General features: G+C 36.9%; 1 protein-coding gene across 6 annotated transcripts in view; it reads left to right on the plus strand.

Annotated features, from left to right (window-relative positions):
- LOC135198182 (uncharacterized) overlaps positions 1 to 20,891 on the plus strand; it is a 375,078-nt gene that overhangs the window by 137,580 nt on the left and 216,607 nt on the right. The window contains exon 1 of one of the 6 annotated variants that reach the window (XM_064225722.1): positions 12,835 to 12,905. The exons of the other annotated variants lie outside the window; for them this stretch is intronic. The gene's annotated coding sequence lies outside the window, so the exon portion shown is untranslated. Of the gene's footprint in view, positions 1 to 12,834; positions 12,906 to 20,891 lie in introns of those variants that run through there. 6 annotated transcript variants of the gene reach the window in all.

Genomic DNA, 20,891 nt, shown 5'->3' on the forward strand with positions numbered 1-20,891 from the left:
TTTGTCTATATGTATATTATATACATATACATGCAAATGCCGATTGTATTTGCATATTATAGATGAACTAACATGTATTATTTTCGAGAGGTTCCTCTGTTTTCTTTGAAAATTCTGCCATTAGTAGATTTCCTGCTCACGCATAAGTTGTAAACATAATATTTCTAACTTTAAACATAAATTAAAACGTGCTAAAATCTATGGTCAAATAGAGACTTGTTTCACCATCGAAAATTAAAATAAATACGCTATATTTTTTAGCAATAAGTTTTTTTTAATGTTGAAAATGCACATTATCTATTTTTGTAAATTTTCATTCTAATAAATGAATCATAAATACCCTATTCTAAAATTCCCGTATCCTTAACTCAAGGCGAAACGGCTTTTTCAGACCTTTTCAGGCTCTTCCATGGACCTTTCCTAACTAACTCCCCAACAATAACAAGAACAAAGTAGTTTGCAGGCTTACTCCTGAGTAAGCGAAAAGGAAAAGCGAAGAATAAAAGGTGATTGTGCAGAGTGGTACTACATTTTGGGTCAGAAAAATGATTCCATCCCTTGCCTGGTGAAGGGAACAGATTGCACACATCTGTCTTTGGTTGTCGTGTCCACTTTTTATCCATACTGAACGAATCTCTCAATTAGTAGCTTTCACCTCATTGGACGTGATCCATCGTCCTTCTAACGAAGGAGTAGGCATCATTTATGGTCAGGTGCCTTATCTGTTAGCTATTTCATTGTTTGGAGACGAATACAATGTCAGAGTTATATTTTCTGTACAAATGTTGTTGTTTGTAATGTCATGTTAGTATATATATCAATATCCAGAAGTAAAGTTTTTATCTTTCATTTTATTATTTGTCAAATCTTAGGTGATTTTTCGTTAATTACTTAAAGTTCAGCTCTCAGTAGCTTATAAAAAAAATCAGAAAATGAAACGGCATCTTACTGGCCTTGTTAATTGTCAGACCTTTACAAAGGCGTACTTAACCTTGGGTGTTCGACAGCATCCTTATTTATTATCCTTTCCGTATTGTTAGGATGAAGGAGGCGTGAAGGAAGTCTCGGTTTAAAACATTTGAAAAGATAAACAGTAATTGTTCGACCACCTATGGCTTGTAGTACGCCAAATTTCTACGAAGGTCTGTATGTTACACACACACACACACACACTGGTATATTTTACGTGTTTTACTTGTGCGTGCGTTTGTGTGCAAATAACTATTTCATTTTTACCACGATTATTCGTAACTCGTAACTGTTTTCATATTCTTTTGTTGTACTTTACACGGATTAGAATTTGGGAGATAAATTTACTAAGTATTTTAACTATCAGTAATAATGCTACTATTATTATATAGTATTTTCATAGGTATATGTTTTGTTATAGAGCAGTTTTTAGACAATTTTGCGTAATGGTGTGACATGTAAAGATGTAAAACTTGCGTTAAACCTTTTCTTTTCCTTTTTGAAGAAGGAAAATTTATTCGTACCGTTTACTTTAATGATTTTGTCATATGGTATTCCATGATCGGGAATTTGGGGTTAAGAGCTTTTCAACTGAACGAAGATTGTTGTGCAGCTGAGGAGATCGTGGATGATTAAACTTTGCTCTGAATGAACAAATTTATACATCAGTTTTCACCAGAGGATTCCCGTAGGGTGTTAGTGCCGTCAGTGCACCTTTCGGGTTACATTGTAGGCATTACTAAAGGTTCTTTGCCGTTTTCCTTCGGCCCCTAGCTGAACCCTTTCGTTGCTGTTACTGTACCTCCATTCATATCATCTGTCCTCCATCTTGTCATCTACCCTCTCTTAACAGTTATTTCAAAGAGCAACAGCGAGGTTTTCCTCCTGTTACATCTTTCAAACCTACCTTCGCTCAATTTCCTTTCCAGCACTGAATGACCTCATAGGTCTCAGTGCTTGGCCTCTGGCCTGAACTCTTCGTTACTTTCACCAGAATTTAATCTTAGATGATTGTCAGCTCATTACTGTTTTCCCTTGTTAGATAACATGGACTTCCACCGCTGTGTCGACTATCAGCCATCAATAAAATAAAAAGTCTGAAAAAGACCTTTGTCACGTCGTATCTTTATACAATGATATAGAGGTATTCAGCTGAAATGCGGGGATGTGTTTTGACTGAAAACCTTACCCACGCATATTGTTAAACAGTGAAACGATTCGTAAATGAAGCTTCGGCGATGTAAGTAGGTTAATCATCCTTCTTTAGGTTGAAGCATTTTCCCCGGACGCAATGAAGAGCGGTCTTTGAATGCAGAGCATATTTCGAGAGACCTGGAATCCATTTCTGGAATGTTGCCTTGACGCCGTAGGCGTAAGAAGAACCTTGCGCTGGACACGGAGGGAGGAAGTTGTTGTTATTTAGTGAAAGTGCGGCCGTTTGGGGGTCAAGAGTGTCGAGTTATATTCTTCCTCAGTGGGTCGAGATGAAAAGAAATGGTAGAGCCTGTTTACGGTAGTCGTGAAGATGGGCAGTGAGATACTGGGAGTGGGCAAGAAATTGATTTACCCTTGCTGTATTACACTTGACATGAATATGAAGGAAAGTGACATTTACAGTGTAATCTATCTGGTTTCGAATTTTTCGAGTTTAAGTCTCTTCAGTATTGTATTGGCTCTTTGTAAAAAGTGACATTGAATTTTTTTACGAAGAATAGATGATCGAGATGGGAAATAAATAAATTTCACAAATTTAGTGTACGCGCAATTTAATCAGACAGCTGGAAAAGTTGCATAAAAAAAACAAAGTTAACGATTGAACGCAAAAATTATTTCGTGGAGACGCCCACTTGATACTGAGTAAACAGAAGATTTTGTCGAAAAAGAACATACTTGAATTATTCGATATTATAACAGGATTTCATGGAAGATATATGAGAAAGAGACGAGGATTGGAGAAATGCAGCATTGCCTTTTTATTTAAAAAAAAAAAAAAGAAAAACAAGAAACTAGGGCTCGTTCGGTTTGATTTGTATCTCCCGCGATGACAGTTCCTGTCTGGTAAATTCTTGATCAGTTTGTTTACGTGTACATAAAGGTAAAAATCATCCATAATCCCTTTGTTCCTTTACAACGTTGATCAGCGTGTTGCTCTACTATTTCGTTTATTTCATTATGTAAGTACTTACGCAGGAAGTTTATTTCAATTTGAATCATTCCGTGTGCGTGTACGCATATTAAATGATAATGATTTGAGAGTGATGTCATCATTTTTCAAGCTCGAGAGAAGTTTCATATAGCTATCAGTTACACACCTCTAGGATATATAATTGGCTTTATGAAATGGTGGGTATTTCGGTGAATGCCACGTTTTTTGCAGTTTTTTTTTTATCTAAATGGAAGTAGTAAAGGAAAATGCGGACAGTTTTTTTTATCTAAATGGAAGTAGTTAAAGGGAAAATGCGGACAGACTTAATTACCATGAGTTACTATTACGATACTTTTTTATGAAGTCCATGTTATAAACCCTTGCTCTTCCGGAACCTCCTCCTCATAGAGCAGCAACAATAACTTCATCTATAACAAAAACAAGAACGACCGTAGGGGCTTCAAGATAGAGATGAATTAGCTGGTCTCCCACGCAATATTTTCGTATCTTGACTTCCATGGGAGGGCGTTAGTGGCTTCACGATTATCGGGGCTCCTCCTTTTCAAGCCTTATTTGATCAGAGATTTTTTCTCGAACCCTGATTTCGAAAGATGGGGTTTCAAGAGTTTGTTTTCCAATAGTGCTTATCTTGGGTACATCGGACTTAACAATGGGTGGAAAATAGGCATTTAAATAAGTTGTTATTGTCATTATATTGGCTTTTTTTGTTGGTGTTTGGGTTTCTTTCGTGTAGTGTGTATTGTATACAGAAACAACCTGTATACACATTCGTAGGCTTATGAACACATTTACAAACCCGGTCAGCTTATATTTACGAAATGTTTACAAGTAAATACTGAAACATATTGAAGAAGCCAAATCACAATTTTTGCCAAGCCGAAAACATACGAGCTCCTATTTGCACAAACGATTACAAACACACACACACACACACACACACACACACACACACACACACACACACGACAATTGTGTGTTCATTTTAGAGTTCCAAATAAAATAGTAGAATAAAAAGACAAATCCTACTGCTTATAAATGGTACCCAAGGACTAATTAAGTTCTTAAACGCCGGAGGAGAGGCGCTACTGGCATTAACGATTACCGGCGCATCGAAGAGTTTATTGGCTTTTATTCGGACCGCAATTGCTCGGTATACCGTGCGCTTTTTTCCCACCATTTACGGCCTCTTGATAATGACCGGATGTGCGTGTGTCATTGAGCCATTATTTTCTCGTGGTCTTTTAATTTCTATTTATTCCTCCTCCTCCTCCTCCTCCTCCTCCTCTTTTTTTTTTTTTTTTTTTTTTTTTAATGAAAGCAGTTTACTTCAAGACCAACATATTGGTTGCGTTAAATTATTCAGAGCACCTCTTGTCAGTTTAAGCCTGAAGAGGGTCGGTGCTTCGGGATCACCGAGAACACATTTTGTTTTTCATTTCTTGTAATAATAGGAAAATGATTTCTGATCTTACTTTTGTCGTGTTGTTTTCGATGAGTAATCTTCAGATAGATGGTTAGTCTATTGGTTGCATAATATTAAATGTTATGATTTAGCTGTGAAATCAGTGTAGTTGTGTCTGGGTTTATACGCTTAACTCTGATCATTTTACAGCCTCGGATATACTGTCATTGTGAAGTACCATTATTGCACATACTAAACTTGATTTATTGTTGTTCTAAGAAAATTACTGCGAATAATCTTGAAATGCGAAATGGAAAACAGATGGGCCATGATGGTTGAAAGAAAGCACCGCAATAAAACTTCCCTCTATCCACAAAAGGAAATACGTCTAAGAGGAAAAAGAAAAAAAAAAGTTAAATGGCTCGTTTAGATTTTTAAGCCATATTCTGTGAAATGAACCGCATGTTTTAGGGAAAAAGAATTCTGCTGCAGTCATGGTGAATTTTGCCTGGAGAAGATGTTCATTAAAAATTCTAAAATTCTTTCTCGGAATATTTTTGATATTATACCTTCTTTCCGAAAAAATAATCAAATAGTAGTAGCTAAGTAGCTGTGAACTAAGATATTCAGAAGCGCAGTAAGAGAGCAACTGAATGCCATCGTGAAGGATTGAAGGAGAGTCAAGTAATTCCTCCTTATCCCTTTTACCACCGTTTCTGGCTGGAGGTCGTAACTCTCATATGTCTTGGCGATGATCCACAGTCGCCCGTGCCCTTCTGCCCACCTACAAACTATCACTCACGCCCAGTTCAGCCGCAGAACATAAAATTTTTTCTCGCCACTCCCTGGGGAAAGGAAGTGGACTGCCACAGTAGGCATAATCAGGATTCAAGGCTCGAAGTACCCGTTTGCTCAAAGGATAATTCGATTGGGTACTGGAGGGTGAATGGAGGGCTATTCAATTGTAAAGAAGGTACTGGCAGGAATGTGGTAGTTGTTCAGTGGCAAGGAATGGTTCATTTTATTTTCTACTCGTGGTTTGAACGGGTAATGGGAAGGCATATTTCTGTCGGAAGAAAAGATGATGGCATTTTTTTTATGATGCTTTGCCTTCGCCTCAAGAAAGTGGACTCATTTCTCTCTTACTCTCTCTTTCTTATTCAGCAGCAGCAGCGGCAGGTTTGCGATAAAAGAGGGATAAAGGTAATGAACCTTGGCCCAGTTGAATCTGTTTAATACAAGTTCCTCAACGACGAGGATTAAGGTCAGTTTGACTTATCATGTTTCTGGAATTATTCAAGTGAGGTCCAAGTGAAGGTTGACGTTGGGCCGCTCTTTTATGGCTGGACTCATTGTTTGTCTGATAAGTTTTATTTGTTCGGCTTAGCCAGTGCTTTACCTGGTCTTTTATGTAAAACTAGATCTACTTTTATCGAAACATCGAATACTACCTGCTCTTCTCAGTAATAATAACAACAACAACTTCAAGAAATCACCCACCCTTGAGTAAAATTCAAGGCCACAGTGCATTAAGCATACTTTTAAGCAAAGTAGTGAAAAATTGCGAAATTTTATTAATGACTTACAGAGAGTCTTAGAAATAATAAACTTTGATAGGTATTTGTGACAATTTGATTTGAGTTATGAGGAATTTCGGCTAGGCCACCATGAAAGTAGTTCTTAGGTTTTATTGCCGATTTCCTGCAGCTTGCTCTGGTATTTTCATGTCAGCATTTGAGTCCCCATCACCACTGGTACAGAGAGGTAAAAGTAAGTTACAGTAACAGAGAAGCATCAATATGGGGCGACGAATATATTTAGTTCGCACATAAATTAATTCGTGAGATCATTTTGGCTCACTGTCGTGTAGATAGAAATGTTCGACGATCTGGATAAACGCATCCCTTCTATTCCAGTGCAGAGCTCAAATGTTCATGACTATATTCTTCTGCAGTGATTTTTAGTTTTCTGTAAAAGAAAACTATCGTGATGGTCATCTGTCTGTCCGTCGGCACTTTTCCTGTCCGTCTTCAGATCTTCAAAACTTCTGAGGCTAGAGGGCTGCAAAGTGTTATGCTGATCATCCACCTTCCGATCATCAAACATACCATATTGCAGCCCTCTAGCATCAGGAGTTTTTTTTATTTTAAGGTTAAAATTAGCTATGATCGTGAGCCTGGCAACACAACAAACTGGCCACCACGGATGGCTGAGAGTTTCATTGTACCGTGTAAAGAAAACTTGACTTGCATTTTACTTTTTTTTCCGCGGTACCCAAGTTATTGCAGTTAATTTTATTTCAGATTGGCACATAAGGGAATAAATAAATGTTTCCATATAATGCTGATGAATTTTCTCCTTGGAGAGAGTCGCCACTTTGACTTGCGTGTCAAAGGTCAATGGAAGAAGAATCTCTCCGACGCCGATCAGTCAGAAATGAAGAATCGAAGGCGACTTTCGAAGGTTGTATGAAATTGAAATTTTGTCACTTAATGAAAAATAATAAGTGGATGTCATTTTAAATAGAAAGGTAAAGTTTTTTTTATTTTTACTCATTTTTCAACTTTCAATTGTCCTGTTATTTTCCTGGGATATGAATACTGTGTGATTTCATGATAGCCATATGGGTGATAAAGGTTTTTTGTCATATTTGATTATTGGTTGTATGTAATCGTCTATTCATTTGCGAAAAGTTCTTTAGAGCTTAAGATGGGTTAGGCGATTTTGTTATTGCTGGTTTTCAGTTTAAAAAGAAGACCCGTAACATAAAAAATGATGAAGAAATAAGTGAATGTGAACTTTTAATGCCGTTTCCTGAAACGTTTGAAGTTGCTCAGATCAAGCGTATTTTTTTTTTTATTGTTTCGTGTCGTGACTTTTACCGTGTTTTGCTTATCGATGGGGGTAATAGCGAGTCTCTCCATTTCCACCGCCAGTCTGAAAGGGAGTTGTCGAAAGAAGGAAGGAAGGTTTTCCACGTGGGACCACGACGTAAGTGATAGTTGTCTTCGAAAGACATCTCGTATTCTTACACTTCACTTCATCTTGTGACATCATAGTTCTCCAGTCGCGTGTCTCTGGACGATGGTTGGGAGTGTTTTGGCACGACTGGAGAAGGAAGTAAGGCCCGGGGCGTCCCTCCTTACTCAAGTAAGCGCATACTCCACCAAAGAGGAAGAGCCTTTGGCGTGTGTGCGGAGGTGATCGTTTGATATTCGACCCGCTATAACTAAGGTGCAATACATTCATCTTTCTGAAAGTGGGTGAACCGAGTGTCTTGACGGATGAGGGGATTGGCTCCACTGCCTGTTGCTGTATCACAAGAGGCCTGTATCTACTGTACCGAGACTGAAGATGTTTGCAAGTTTCCCTTTCTTGCATGATGATACCTTCAGGAGAACATGCACATCCATCATTCAAAAGATGTTTCCGGCTGTGGACTTGAAAATTATCCCCAAAAATCCCTTAACTATTGGATCGCTGTTTAGAGTCAAAGACCGACTCAGTCCTCTGCTTTCGTCCAGCGTCGTATATAAATATACTTGCCCGAGATGTGATCACGGGACATACGTGGGATGCACGAGGAGGCTGTTGAAGGTTCGAATTGATTCCCACAGGGGCATAAGCCATAGAACTGGTAGTAGGTTATCTAATTCAGAGCAATCCAATATACGTAATCACTCAAAAACATGTAAAACATATTGACAGCAAGGATTTTTCTATCTTGGGCCAACTGCGGAACAACAACAACCTGACAATTTTAGAATCTATAATTATCAAAAAGACTGTACCGTCGTTAAATACCCAAACGTCCTCTGTAAAATTGTTCATAGCCTAGTTTGGGCAGCTGGTTTGCCTCACTGTATTTTTACCTATATTGTGTTAGTCTTACTCTTTCTTTTGTATAGGGAGGTTTCTGAAATTTTAGTGAAGTCCTGTACTTTTAATATGTCTGACTTTGGAGGTGCTGTTAAATTTTAACTTTTAACTTTTTACTTTATTGAGAGCTGTTGCCATGACATTTTTAATATAAATTAAATTAAATTAATTATTAATGTTCGTAAACTTATATATATTTTTAGCCTTGAAAATGCGACTTGGAATTCGTCGCGAAACGTCGGCATTAAAATAAACTGTTGAAAGATGAGGGTGCCTCTCCTTACTACTTCCTTCGGATATATAATATATATATATATATATAATATATATAATATATATATAGTATATAATATATGTATATATAAATATATATATACATACATATTTATATATATATATATATACATCTATATATTATATATATATATATATATATTATAGTGTATAAATATCTATAGTATACTACTTGTACACATATAAACATATATATATCTATATATATATATATAAATATATATATATATATGTATATATTATATGTATATATATATATATATACATACCATATATATATATATATATATATGTATACATATATAGATATATATATATATATATAGTATATATACGTGTATAAACTATATATATGTATATATATGTACACATATAAATATATATATATATATATATATATATATATATATATATTTATAACGGGACATTAGTTTTCTTCATAACATTTTGGTTACATACCCCTTGTATATCCTTGACACTTATACATTGAATATCATTTATGACCGTTACTTGTAGGGCGGTAACCGCTACTTTTTGCCATGTTGTCTAACGCAAACTGAGGCAAGCAGATCTGCAGTACAGGAGGTAGACAAGTATGTCGTAGACTCTATCATGTAGGTTAGCCTTATATAGAAAGAGGAAGGACACTTTTATTTTTAGGATGTGCTGTCATCCTGTATTATGGCGATGGGCAAAGTATAACTAGTAACCAGCCGTGTTTTCAAGGTTTTTATTAGATTTCTCAGGGAGTAAATGATCTAGAATCATTATGAAAAAGTGATGATTTATTCGTCGTTGGAAAAGAAGTAAAAGTAGGGTTATTTGTCAAAATTGTAGATAAAAATGTATTTTTTCATTCGAGTGATTTATATATTTGTGATGGCAACACATTAAACCAGGTAAATTCCGTACCTAACAGAACAATTCTTTTATTGTTTCTAGTTTTCTGTAAAAGAAAACTATTGAGATGGCTATTTGGCTGTCCGTCCGCACGTTTTATGTCCGCCCTCAGATCTTTAAAACTACTGAAGCTAGGGGGCTGCAAATTGGAGCGTTGACTATCCCCCCTCCAATCATCAAACATACCAAATTGCAGCTCTCTAGCTTCAGTAGTTTTTATTTTATTTAATGTTAAAGTTAGCTATTGGACAGACCACCACCGGGCCTTGGCAGAAAGTTTCACGAGCCGCTGCTCTTACAGCATAATGGCGCATTATTTCATTGTTTATTTATTATTAACGAACGATCATACGGCAATGATTTGAAAATATTATTTTGTGTCCATGATATCCTTTGAGGTAAGACAGACCTCCTCTTTTCCTGATTTAGCTCAGAGATGAGTCCTACAGAAGGCAAGCAGGAAGTTTTGACTCCTTAAGGTTGATCCAGTAGGAAGCGAGGTAAAAACCTCCGTTCACTAGGGTGCGCATCGTGACTCTTAGCGTGTTGTGAAGAGAAATTGCTCATTATACAAATTTTTCTTTATAATAAGATTAAATCCAACTTTTTAAATTAATTCTCATTCCTCTCCGTACCGAGTTTTATATTTAACCAAAGAGACTTCAGTGTCACTCTCACTCTGTGTACAGTATTTAATTTTAATAAAGATTGAAATTAAAGCGGGCGTTGCAAAGATTCTCGTCATAAAGAAGTGGGTAATATCTGATGCAATGCATATATGAAAGTTGGGTTCAAGTGAAAGGCTCTGTGAGATAGTGAGGCGCATTACAACATGCGAAACCAGCCTAGAGGACAGCAGGAAAAACGTTGTGGCATCACAGGAAGTTGCGGAGATTAGAATGGACACGTAAACTTAGGTTAAGTCACGGATGAGACTGTCCTGTGCAAAGAAAAAGTGGCGTATCGTCACTGAAAACCAAGGACAGTAGAATATATTTTTTTATATGAGGAAACAAGGAATGACAAGAAATGTGGACTAAGATCTAAGTTTAGGTTTATGGTTAACTTTGCAGAAAAGTAACTTGCTGTGAATGTGGTGAATTGGAAAGTCATTTTTGGGTGAATGCAAAAACCTCTTATACACTCGCCTTCGTAGCCTCCTAGTGAATCCTCTTGTTTTTATGAGTCGCAGATAGATGGGGTTTCCTGCTTCAACAAACACCCGATCAAAAAGCCCATTTCTTTCATCAAGAAATTGAGATCATCGCTATTCGGGGCTCATTACCCTCTTTTCTTGCCAGCTCTGCCAACGTGGAATCAGAGAAGTTTATTTCTGGTGATTAGAAATTAATGTGGTACGGATCCCACAATAAGCTGTAGGTCCCGTTGCTAAGTAACCAATTGGTTCCTAGCTACGTAACAATCCTTTGGCCCAGCCCTAGGAGAGCTGTTAAACAGCTCGGCGGTCTGGTTAAACTAAGATATACTTTTTATGCCACCCAAGAATCCCTAAGTAACTGACGAGAGAGGACGTTCCCAGAAGGCCAACTGATGTCACGTCACTGCTCCGAAGAGATAGCAGGGATGCTCTGATTTTCATTTTATAAGTTGCCTCTGTATATCAGTCTGTGGTAGCTCAACTTTGTTGGGCCGGATCATTTGTGAACTAAAGGTAGGTTTGTTTTGTACATAAATATGCTCAACTCTTTTATATCATATTTCATAATAATGTGTCATATAGTGCATTTATACGTAACTTTCCTTGGCGTTCTGTGGGTTACCTGTTTCACGGTTCGTACCAATCACATTTTTCGCTGGGAGGTTGTGGGGTTGGGGCGGGGGGGTGGGGGGGGGGGGGCCGCAAAGGCGAACTCTGTTCTGTGCAGGCAATCTCAGAGGACAGGAATATTTTCCTTTGTATGCAAGAAGCGCGTGCTTGCTATAAGTATGAGACAGCCGGCTCTGTTATCATGAAGCATTAGCATTTTCTGGTTTTTGTTTAATCCGGCTTAGTACTCAGTAGATTGGTTCCAGAATTGATGAACCATGTACCACGATATATTTGCCCATAATTGTCTTCTGTGATTCACCTTTGAGAGAGAGAGAGAGAGAGAGAGAGAGAGAGAGAGAGAGAGAGAGAGAGAGAGAGAGAGAGAGCCGTCTTTGCGATTTTTAACTCCTTATCATCATGACCGTGCAAACTATCAATATCCAGGCTTCCCTTGGTCTCTCGTTTCCTCTCCAGTGCGCAGCAACCGTCCCGTCAGAAACATCTCATCAGTGTCTTTTTTTTCGGTAAAGGAACCCATCAAAATTAATGGGGCTTCTGTACATTATTAGATATCCAAATCTTGGTACACAGTAATTGTTTTACATTTTATACATATACATTAAATATATATTGAATATGTGTAATTCTTAGATAAGTGGTATGTCACGCTAATTTTGAACACGTCGTTCAGTTACGTTAACGTGAGATGAATAGACAATTATTTTGACGGGATATTTTTTGATCAAGTTGATCGCTATAGGCTTCCGTTTTTTCTAAATATGTTGAATATCATCATAATGCGATGCCGGTGCATGATTATCCAAGGTTGTCTTAATAAATGGTTGTTTAGGAACTAATATTATCTCTTACTGAAGCTACTAGCTTAGTGGACGACGGTGGGCAGCAGCCAACACTTGATACATTAATATTCATTGTCCTAAAGTGACTTGAACGTCAAAACAAAGGCGTATCCCCAATCATTATTTGACCGACACCTGTGTTGTGATTAGGTGGATGGATGATGTGTTCATTATTATTCAAGTTTATATTATTACTCACTGTTATAATTTTGGTTTATATAGTATATTGCTATCTAGTGTACCTCTATTTCCTTATGCATGAGATATAAACTTGCCTTTTTTATATATCTTCTGTTACCGTCTTATAACTTTTAGCACATTACTTAGTCGCGGAATTCACGCTTGTCTCTCATTATGAAAATCATAAACCTAATTATTATCATTTAAAAGATGAGAGTCAAGTGTTTATAGACTTGATAGTACTGGTGTTTATGAATATTGCATGTAGCAGAGCCTCAGTAACCCATCTCTCTCTCTCTCTCTCTCTCTCTCTCTCTCTCTCTCTCTCTCTCTCTCTCTCCAGGTACTACATTCCAACCATGCCGCATGCCCTATTCTTGAGTTGTCCGGTGTTCCTTTCAAGCGGTGCCATTCATTAGCCATCTCATTAATGTGGGAGTTAATGAGAGACAAATAGTTCTTTTGTTCCTTCGCTATCTTCATGTAAGTAACAGTAGCCAGTTGTTTGCTCTCTATTTCAGTCTTCTGCGCACGAACCTCTTTGTGTATTGTCTTTGTGCGTTTTTATTATTCATGGACTAATCTCTCTCTCTCTCTCTCTTTCTCTCTCTCTCTCTCTCTCTCTCTCTCTCTCTCTCTCAGTTGTGCTGCTTCGTAGTGTTTCCTTATCTGGCTGTTAGCTCACTGTTTTTAGTTTCGTTCTTATCTTGACTATGTATGCTTATCGGACTGAGAGTTACAAGTTAATCGATTTTTTTTTTGTTTTTTTTCTCTCTCTCTCTTTTTTGTGCAACACTCTTAAGTTGGGACTTTTTCTCCTCCAAAATATATTGGAGTCCGCGCGAGAGGAGTGACAATGACGGAAGATCAGATTCTATCGTGAAGCTTAACACCGATCATTGATCTTGACTTGGAAACCACGACGCCAATCTGACCTATTAATGTCAGGTTGCATTCTTTTGGATGGACAGGAACTATTGTCCTCCAGCCCTTGTTCGAAAGCTTGCATCTGGCGTCAACTACGATGCGAATCAACTAATGGGAAATGATGACCTTGTACGGTTTAAATTAATTGATGCTTCAAAGACGAGAACGTTGGAATGCTGTTCTTGTAGTAGTGGCTTATGCTTTGGCCTGTGTACGACTACAAGGGAGGAGCCGACAACATGTCTGATTTCCTGATAATAAAGACTTAATTACCATATTTGGAGTCCAGGGCATTTGGATACAAGGGTGTCATTCTTGAGTGATTGTACCTTTCAGGAATGGTTTTGACGGATGGCCTTCAAACAGCGAACATTTTGATTTCTTCTTTCATTTATATTCCCGATTTCCATCACCTTCAGTTTAGATTTGAATGCATTGAGAGACACAGGTTCTCAGTTTTGTTGATTTGCCTTTTTAGTGTAGTTATGCGGTATTCTAACTATTGACTTGCGTACAACACCCGTCCCCTCCTCGCACCCAGCCCTCTCATATATATATATATATATATATATATATATATATATATCTATATATATATATATATATATATATATATATATATATATGTCTGAACGATATTTGTGTAAAATCTTATTTATTTTGTTTTACCATGAGTGTAGTAAAAATTTTCGTCACAAGTGAATCAGGAGTACTCGTCATTCCTAGTTTGTTTCGGCAGCATTTTTGGTGGGAATGTTTTACGGAAGCTCAAGATCTACGTCAGTTATTTATTTTATTATTATTATTTCAGTAGATGAAACCTGGAACAAGCACTCAGGAGCCATTGACTTGAAATTCAAGCTTTCAAAGAATATTGGTTTTAATCACCCACCGCAGACCCCACACTGCAGCAGTAACTGATCATAATGCAGAGCCAATGATTTTTCTTCTCCCCTGGGAAGAGAAGCGAACCCGCGACATCTGAGTGGCAAGCCACGACACTAACCACTGTGCCAGCGGACCAGTTTCGGCTTTAGAATGGTCCTATTGTTTCGGCCGGGATTCTGTTCTAAGATTAACTTCATTAAAACTTCAGTGATTTCGTTTTCGTAGAATTTCATGACGTTCTGGAGACCTTGTTCAGTTAGCGGTGTTAGTCTAATGCATGCCATGCGTTTTGCAAGCAGGGAAGAACGTATTCCTCTATATCTTTGAGAAAATCAGTTCCTCATCATGTTCTGTCTTTCAGGTTTGTTTTTTATTCAAGTGGTAGGCTAATCAGACAGAGGAATTGGAAGGAAAATACATATATTTAGTTATATTGCAATATTTAGACTTGTAACTAACTGGTGCCTATCGTTAAACCACCCAAAATTCCACTTACTGTTAAGATTACATTCATGCCGAATAGAAATATACTGTCCACTTATGAACTACTATTAACACTGTTATTTAGAAATTTCTTTTTCTCTTACGTTGCATAATTGGATATACTAGAGGGGTTTCGTAGGTGACACACACACACACACACACACACATATTTATATATATATATAGGCTATATATATATATATATATATATATATATATATATATATATATATATATATATAATATATATATGCTTATATATTTTGATGAAGAATTTGCAGAGAGAGAGAGAGAGAGAGAGAGATTGGTAAATTTTAGGGAAGTAAAGCTATTTAATAATAATATCGTCCTTGAATTATATTTTAACTTATGACTTGGGCGAATAGAATGAACTCCGAAATTGCAAGATGTCTGTTCTAGTGAATTAGCAGCATTTGCGACGGGAGAAAAGGCTCTTTTTCTGGAGAAAACAGGCAGTGGAGGAGGATGTGGGCAGGCAACTCATACTCGCCAGAGAAGTTTCCTGACAATGTTGCAGAGTGGCATTCCAGCGACTACTAAATGCGATGATGTTCCTCCTGAGGTGTTCGACTAATACTGATCGTCTTCCCCTCGCCATTCCTCCCCCAACTTCGGCCCCGCCCCCCCACCCACCAAAGCCCCTCGGTTCCTGTTGACGGCGGTCATAAGCTGCCTCTTACTCGACAGCACCAGCGGCTTGTTGTTTTGGTTGCTAGATTACCTTGGAACAAGAAGACGGGCTTCCTCCGTCCGACACGGTACTGCCACCTCCGTTTGCCTAGTTTTTTGCCACAACGGATTCTTGCTTGGTTAGGATGGAGGCGATGCTAGTGCTGACTTTAGTTTGATGTCGTTTTCCTGTTGACTTGTCTTTGGGTTAGGGATTCACACTGGATGGTTTTCGTGAGAATACTGTTCTTTTTGCACCAGGGTTAACACTGGATTTAAATGGACATTCATTTTTAGGCTGCCTGTAGACTTCTTTCACAACTGAGCTCTCGGAGAAAAGACCTGCAAGCTACGTCTGCATCTTATACTTCAGTATTGTTGTGTTTAGGGCCTTTATGAATTAAACCTAGCTGACGAAGCATGCTCGTTCAGAGACGAACTCCCCCAAGAGACGTGAAATTGTGACCGTATGACTTCAGTTTAATTGTTATGTTCTTGGTTAAGCGACCCATCCTCTTGTTAGTTTCAGCCCTTGTCTAGAGATTCCCCTTTAGATGGATTCCCTTTTTGCTCATTTTTACCCAGAACGCAACGTTACTTCATTTGTTTTTCATGTTTTTGCTCGGACTTAAGTTCGCTTATGTAAATTACTTCGGAGCATCGCGTTTACCTTGACTTAAGATATTTCCTTACAACAATGCATCGTTAGGCTTAAAGGTGAATGCAATCACGGTCAGTTTAGAGGACTTGTTATCTTCAGTTACGCCAAAATATCCATTAGTTTTCAAAAGTTTATAAATCTGCATATATATATAGAATGTGCATATATATATATATATATATATATATATATATATATATATATATATATATGCATACATATTACATTCTTGAAATTATATACATTATTATGTATGCACATATGATTTATGCAGATTTATAAACTTTTGAAAACCAATGGATATTATGGCGTAACTGAAGATGACAAATCCTCTAAAAATGAACGTCATTACATTAACTCTATATCTATATGTATATATATATATATATATATATATATATATATATATATATATATATATTACTATGTATACTATATTTATTTATGTATATTTTTACATATAAATATACATTTTTATAAAGGTTTATATACATATATTTACTTATTGAAATACATATATATCTATAGAAAAAAAAATATATATAATCATATGTTCACACATATATATATGCATATATATGTATCTATATGTACAATATGATATAGTATATATATATATATATATATATATATATATATAGGTAAATATATATATATATATATTATATATATTTATATATATATATTTATATATATATATATATATATAATATATATATCTATAACATATATATATATATATATATATATATATATAAATATAATCATTAACGTTACACCCACACTTCCAGACATGTATATTTAAACAAATGAAACTTACTGAGGACAGACGGACCACCAGCGTCTAATAAAGAAATATCAGAATGGGTTGGGATGGGTAGCCTATACTTCATCCATAGGCAAATGTGACAGTGCAACTTCACTTAGGCATCCGCGTTGCTCATCTGAGGGTCGTCCTTGATACCCTGGGGGCATTTGGTATGCAGTGTGACCACTGCCCAGAACATTAAAGGAAGATGTGCCCTTGCAGGAACCTCAGATGTGTCTGGGCGGCAAATGCACGTAGGAGGAGGGTTTCAGCTGGAAGATTGAATTTATAAAGCAGATAGTTTCGGATCCTTTCTGGACATCACTTCCAGAAAGAATTAAAAATGAGGGATTTGGAATCTATCCTGGATAGTGACCCCCAAGGGTTTTCTGCGTTCGTTATCTAGGACTAATATGTTTTGGGGGTCATTGTCTTTAAGATATTTAAACTTTTGTTTATGTTCTTACGGTCATCCCCAACGGGCTTGTACTATACACGCTGCAAAGATGGATACATACCGAGTTAAAACTCTTGGAGGTCACTATCCAGGAAAGATTCAACATCTGCCAAAAGAATATTGTGAATCAACGGAAAGGAGGAGAGTTTTCCCACAAAGAACATTGAAGGGACAAACTTTAGATTACGTCACTGCTTTAATTAAGAAGAACATGAAGGTGGCAACGTAACTTTGCATCAAGACGCAATGCGAAGATGAAAGTTGCATTGGAGAGGCTCTAGAGAATGAGAGAACCTAACAGTCTTTGAGGACGAAATTTGCATAAAAGTAACGTTTGAGAAACTTGCAAAAATATAGTATTGAAATATAAATTTAAAAAAACTATCGATACAAGCGACAGTAATCAATACTAGAATTTCAGTATGCGAAGGAAAGTAAAGATAACAAAAGGAGAAGTCATTAAAGATATGAGAACAGAAAAAGTTTGTCAAAATAACTCATATTATTTTTTCCGTGCTGACTCATCTTTTTTTGCAGCCTCAGCATCATCAGGGTATTGTCAGCCTTGCAGACACGAGGTAATGGTTAATTTTACAGAACTTGTTTTCTGCACTGGCTTGAGTTTTATTGGATATAAGAGCGTTGTCTTGTGCTGCCTTGAAGTGCGACTTTTTTTTTAATTTTTTTTTTTTTTTTACGGCTAGTCGCACACTGTTGCTGTATCAAAATATAGGCGATAGAAATGCTTAATAGCATTATATGTATCATTGCATCAGAAGAAAAAATGGTTATTTGACATGATTTGATAAGAGATGGTTAGAAACGAATGGACTGACTTCTGGTTTAGAATCGGAGTTGTTTTTCAGACCATAAAATGTTCTGGGTTAACCCTTCTTCTGGAGGCAAGGACCTTATTAACGCCCAATTCAAGGGTTGGTCGCTTGTATATTGTTTGTTCGTGTGTATGATCGTGCGTACTTAGTAGACTGTTCGTAGTTAAAGTAGAATTGTGAAATAAAATGATTTCAATTCTTACTGGACAACACTCGCATGTGAATTTGATGATATAGAGTTCGTCTACAATTTTTTCAGATATCCTCCGTCTATTACCTGAGTTATTGATAATTTTGCCCCATAGTGCAATGTCTAGAGAGTATATTCTCTAGACCTTGCCATAGTGCTTAGTGCGCTTGAAAGGACCATTGATCGTCTGCTATTTCTTAGAGATGATCTGGAAAGTTCTGCATTGTACTGGCGACATTGCAAACAGCCTTTGCCATTACATTATTTAATTAATAGCAACTTTTCTCTTGAAATGGCATTGATTCCTGGAAGTTATAAAAGAAAGCTTCCCTGGTTGAGATCTCGGTGTTTGTACTCTCCTCTCCTACTTGCTGTTGAGAAATCGTTGATTCCGAACAGATTTATATTTTTCTTATCCATTTATTTTTAGATACTGGTCATTTGTTTTTGCATGCACTTCTGTGAATGCATTGATTTGAAGGTGAATGCATTGATTTGAAGGTGTGTATATATATATATATATATATATATATATATATATATATATATATAACATATCATATACATAGTTACCGACAGGAATACGCTGGAGATTCACACTTTTTTATTGCTTCCTACGTTTCGTGATTCATAATCACACCCTTAGCGAATTCTGTGTATTTTGTGCGAGCGAATTTTTTTATTCATATGTTCGTATGTACGTATATATGTATCTTTAAACAATATCAATTCTTGAAGGTTGCTGATATTCTGTCTACTTTGAATACAAGTTAATCCCTGGAAGATGGCTTATTTACTCTCTCTCTCTCTCTCTCTCTCTCTCTCTCTCTCTCTCTCTCTCTCTCTCTCTCTCCTGTATATTTATGCATAAAGAAATGATAAAAAATCCAAGCTAAATTAATACTCGACCCCTGGAGTCAACAAATGTGTATTAGGTAATTACGACTCCTCGATTGAATTTAGTTCTTTTTTCTTTATGTTACTCTCTATTGATCGTCCAGTCTATTTTTTTGTTTTAAGTTGTCGTTTTAACATTATTCTCTCATCTCTGCTAATTTCTCCAGTTCTCCGTATCTCTCTCCTCTATCCGGGCATTTATTTATGCATATCTACGGATGTACGTATGTGTAGATATGGATGTATAAACAATATTCAAGTGTAGAAGGATTGCTGATTTTCTGTTCATTTTTTTTTAGAGAAATTAACCAACCTTCAACACGGTGTTTCCAGCTTGCCATTGTTTTGATTTTGAAATTGGGGTTACACTGCACTTAATAAAGGGTTAGATATGGCATTGTATATAGATGACAACGCTGCTTTCAAGGCTTTACATTGATAATGAGTTTTTAAATGGTCCTTCTTTCCCCTTATTTTTTCTTTCGGCTCTTTTTTTTCCATGTTAATTTTATATTAAAATGATCTGCTGGGTTGTAAAGTATGAAATAAATGTAATCCATTGTTTATATTCACAGATTCCCTTTACGCTGTAATCGGTTTTTTTCGTTGGTTCTTCAAGTGATGAACTTACATCTACCAAAGATTTCTTTATTCCGTAGAAGATTCTTAAAATGTTCACTTTCGGCAAACGTAGAGATATTGCTTAACACATCACCTAGGTTGAACCCTTTGACCGCTGAGTATGCATTAAAATAAAACTGGTTTCTTCCCTAATATTATGTTAGAGCCTTTTCTTCCCTTTTCCCCATTTCGTAGCGGTAATTAACGTCAGCACGAACCGTCTAGAGGAGCGTCCATTTGGAAACTCTCTCCTCCACAATTACACTCATTAGCCCTTTGTCATAGGTTGGAAGGGATTTTTTTGAACCTTTGTTTCTGTCTCTCCCTCCCTCCCTCCCTCCCTCTGTCTCCTTGATAGCTGTCGGCCAGGAATCTAAAGGGAAGGTAGTTTCTCCTGATGCAACCCTCTTCCCTAGGATGCGAGGAGGGAACCCAGATATACGGTAATTGTTTCCGGTAATCCTACAGTTTAGGGGCCCAAATTCACTGCTTCCTTGTGTGCGTTCAAGTTTTCTTTCCTAATTTCAATTGCTTCTTTCGACAGTCCTGCAAACAGAAGTATATTTCTAAAAAAAATTAGCAGTTTATCTACTTACTGAAGCACTGTGTTTGTGGAGTGAGTACTTACGAACCAGGAACCAAGAATGAACCTGATACGGGCTCTTGCTCCTCAGCATCCAACTGTCGATCAATCTGAAAAAATGAGCAGTTCATCTGCTTTTAGAAGCAGAAAGTTACGATTTTTCCGGATCGTCCCCAAGACATTTTTTTGACGTTCCCATTTTATTCCCTTTGGTTTTTGATAAGCTGCTACATTAAGCAGATGAACTGTTTATTTTTTCATTATTCTACACGATTCAATAAATATTTGATAAATCTGCCTGCTGATCCTGACTTTACGTAATGCAGTGAATTTGGACCCCTCAACTGTGATTATCCAGGACCCACTTTTCCTTACTTTTGGCGGTCATAGACGACACAAAATCGCCTTTAGTTTTACTTTTGCTTTCGAGG

The sequence above is a fragment of the Macrobrachium nipponense genome, chromosome 21 (assembly GCF_015104395.2).
Source record: "Macrobrachium nipponense isolate FS-2020 chromosome 21, ASM1510439v2, whole genome shotgun sequence".
NCBI classification, from domain to species: domain Eukaryota; kingdom Metazoa; phylum Arthropoda; class Malacostraca; order Decapoda; family Palaemonidae; genus Macrobrachium; species Macrobrachium nipponense.